Raw genomic sequence first — 3,802 nt, 5'->3', positions numbered from 1 at the left:
TGCCTCAGCCTCCTGAGTAGCTGGGATTACAGGCATGCACCACCATGCTTGGCTAATTTTATATATATATAATTTTTTTTTTTTTTTAAGTAGAGACGGGGTTTCTCCATGTTGGTCAGGCTGCTCTCGAACTCCTGACCTCAGGTGATCTGCCTGCCTTGGCCTCCCGAAGTGCTAGGATTACAGGTGTGAGCCACTACACCCGGCCCCGTTTTCTATTCTTTGGTGTATATACCTAGAAGTAAAATTACTGGATCATATGTTAATTCAAAAGGGTTTTCTTCGGACACTGTAATTCAAAAGGAGGCTGAAAGAATAAGGATTTATTTCCACAGAAACGTTCACAGTATCTAAAATTTGAAGCAACTTTCACCCTCACTGCCTTTTTTCCTTCAGGATGTGGAAAGCTGTTTAGAAACCTACATCTGGGCCAGGCGCGGTGGCTCACACCTGTAATCCCAGCACTTGGGGAGGCTGAGGCGGGCGGATCACGAGGTCAGGAGATTGAGACCATCCTGGTAAACACGGTGAAACCCCGTCTCTACTAAAAAATACAAAAAAATTAGCCGGGCGTAGTGGCGGGCGCCTGTGGTCCCAGGTTCTCGGGAGGCTGAGGCAGGAGAATGGCATGAACCCTGGAGGCAGCGGAGCTTGCAGTGAGCGGAGATCGTGCTACTGCACTCCAGCCTAGGCGACAGAGCAAGACTCCATCTCAAAAAAAAAAAAAAAAAGAAACCTACATCTGGTCTAGGTGCGGTGGCTCACACCTGTAATCCCAACAGTTTGGGAGGCCAAGGTGGGTGGATCACCTGAGGTCAGGAGTTCAAGACCAGCCTGGCAACATGGCGATACCCCTGTAAATACAAAATATAAAATTACAAAAATACAAAATACAAAAATTAACCCAGCTACTGGGGGGCTGAGGCAGGAGGATCGCTTGAACCTGGGAGGCAGAGGTTGCAGTGAGCTGAGATCATGCCACTGCACTCCAGCCTGGGTAACAGAGGGTGAGACTCCATCTCAAAAAAAAAAAAGAAACCTGCATCTAAACTTGTTTCCTCACTGAATTATATGCCCTGAAATACATTTATTTGGGTTTTTTTACTCGTTAACACGCAAATAGTAGTCTCCAAGAAAGTAACATTTCCTCCAACATTTTATTATAAAAAATTTTAAACACAAAATGTTCAAAGAATTCCTCAGTGAACATTCATGTACTCATCATCTATATACAAAAATGACATGTTAAAAGGCCTGTTTGATGCTGATATGTTGTGTGGTTCTTTTATTTTTTTCCTTTTTTTTTTTTTGAGACATGTTCTCAGTCGCCTAGGTTGGAGCACAGGGGCACAATCACGGCTCAGTGCAGTGTAAACCTGCTGGGCTCAAGCGATCTTCCCACCACAGCCTCCCACATAGCTGGGACTACAGGCACACACCACCATGCCCAGCTAATTTTTCTGTAATTTTTGTAGATGTGGGGTTTCACCATGTTGTCCATGCTGGTCTCCAACTCCTGGGCTCAAGTGATCCGCCCGCCTCAGCCTCCCCAAAGGGTGGGATTACAGGCGTGAGCCACTGCAGCCGACTACTTATTTAAGTCACAGCCTGGATACTGATTTTCCCAACACCTGCTAGGTAGGGAAAATCAGTAGAAAAAAAAAAAAAGAAAAGAATTTAGATTATTTTACTTTGATCATCCAGTCAAGGATACAGTCATTAATTCTGGGTGGGGTGGAGTTGTGAGAAAAAGACTAGGCCAGGCGCAGTGGCTCACGCCTGTAATCCCAGCACTTTGGGAGGCCAAGGCAGGTGGATCACAAGGTCAGGAGTTCAAGACCAGCATGGCCAATATGGTGAAATCTCATTTCTACTAAACATACCAAAAAGAAAAAAAAAAATTAGCTGGGCATGGTGGTGGGCGCCTGTAATCCCAGCTACTCGGGAGGCTGATGTTGGAGAATCGCTGGAACCCAGGAGGCAGAGGTTTCAGTGAGCTGAGATTGCACCACTGCACTCCAGCCTGGGTGACAGACTGGAGTCTCCATCTCAAAAAAAAGAAAAGAGAAAAAGACTAAAGCCCTAATCCTAATCCCATGAGGGTATCAAAGGAACTTCCCAGCCCTTGAGAATTCTATAATGTGTGGCCCATTACCCTCTCTCAGTAGCTATGAAGTGAAATTGTGTGTTTCACCAGCTGACTTGGATGACAAAAAAAAAAGAAAGTAATAGAAACAAATAAAAAAAAGCATACAAAAAATTAGAAAGAAAGAAGGAAGGAAGGGAGGGAGAGAGGGAGGGATGGAAGGAAGGAAGGAAGGAAGAAAGGAAGGAAGAAAGGAAGGAAGGAAGGAAAGAAAGAAAAGAAAAGAAAAGAAAAGAAAAGAAAAGAAAAGAAAAGAAAGAAAACAAAACAAAACAGACTTGGATGACTTCACCTTCCAGGGATGATTTTCCAGCACTATGAGAAAAATTGAAAACTCAGCTAACTTTTCCTCAGAGCATGAGATTTTTGGGGGATTAGAAGCACAATAGAATTCCCGACCAGTCTCTATTAGTGATGGTCATTCCACTTGGAGAACTGAAGAAATGACATAGGTTTGAACTTTTTCATAGTAAAATTGGTGGGTGGGGAAGGAGAATGTCACTGTTTTCACATTTTTTAAAGTTATGATCAAATACCCAGAAAATGTGTGCAGAAAATGTGCTGGATTTTAATTTTTAAATTTTGGGGGGGATTATAATTTTTTTGACAATGAAAATTTCAGTCTAGCTTCTGGTTCTTTCTTTCAGCAGATGTGGTCAGGTTAACTAATGCAGAAAGAGCTGTCAGTGGCTGGAGTGCACTCACAGGATCACGGCTCACTGCAGCCTTGAAAAAAAAACGGGGTGGCCGGGCACGGTGACTCACACCTGTAATCCCAGCTACTAGGGAGGCTGAGGAAGGAGAATCGCTTGAACCTGGGAGGCGGAGGCTGCAGTGAGCCAAGATGGCGCCATTGCACTGCAGCCTGGGCAACAAGAGTGAAACTCTGTCTCAAAAAAAAAAAAAAAAAAAAAAGGAGGGGGGCTGTCAGATGAGTTTCCCCGCCTAGTAGATTCTACAACTACTGACTTTCGCTGTTGCTGGAGCTACTACTCCCTTTCCACTAAGGAAAAAAACAATCCGCCAGGCGCAGTAGCTCACTCCTGTAATCACAACACTTTGGAAAGCCTAGAGCCCAGGAGTTTGAGACCAGCTTGGGCAACATGGTGAAAAACCCCGTCTCTACAAAAAAAATAGAAAAATTAGCTGGGCGTGGTGGCCCACCTGTAGTCCCAGCTACTCAGGAGGCTGAGGTGGGAGGATGGTTTGAATCCAAGAGGTTGAGGCTGTAGTGAGCAGTGATTGTGCCACTGCACTCCCACCTAGGTGACAGAATGAGACCATGTCCCCAGAATAAAAAAATAAGCTTTTAAATAATTAAAGTGGCTGGGCGCAGTGGCTCATGCCCGGCCCCATTATTATTATTATTATTATTATTTGAGATGGAGTATTGTTCTGTCACCAGGCTGGAAAGCAGTGGCGCAAGCTCAGCTCACTGCAACCTCTGCCTCCGGGTTCCAGTGATTCTCCTGCCTCAGCCTCCCGAGTAGCTGGGATTACAGGCGCCCACCACCACGCCTGGCTAATTTTTTGTATTTTCAGTAGAGACAGGGTTTCACCATGTTGGGCAGGCTGGTCTCGAACTCCTGACCTCAGGTGATCCACCTGCCTCGGCCTCCCAAAGTGCTGGGATTACAGGCATGAGCCACCACGCCC

The sequence above is a fragment of the Colobus angolensis genome, unplaced genomic scaffold, assembly GCF_000951035.1.
Source record: "Colobus angolensis palliatus isolate OR3802 unplaced genomic scaffold, Cang.pa_1.0 Scaffold28, whole genome shotgun sequence".
Classification (NCBI taxonomy): domain Eukaryota; kingdom Metazoa; phylum Chordata; class Mammalia; order Primates; family Cercopithecidae; genus Colobus; species Colobus angolensis.
Note: the sequence above shows the minus strand (reverse complement) of the source record.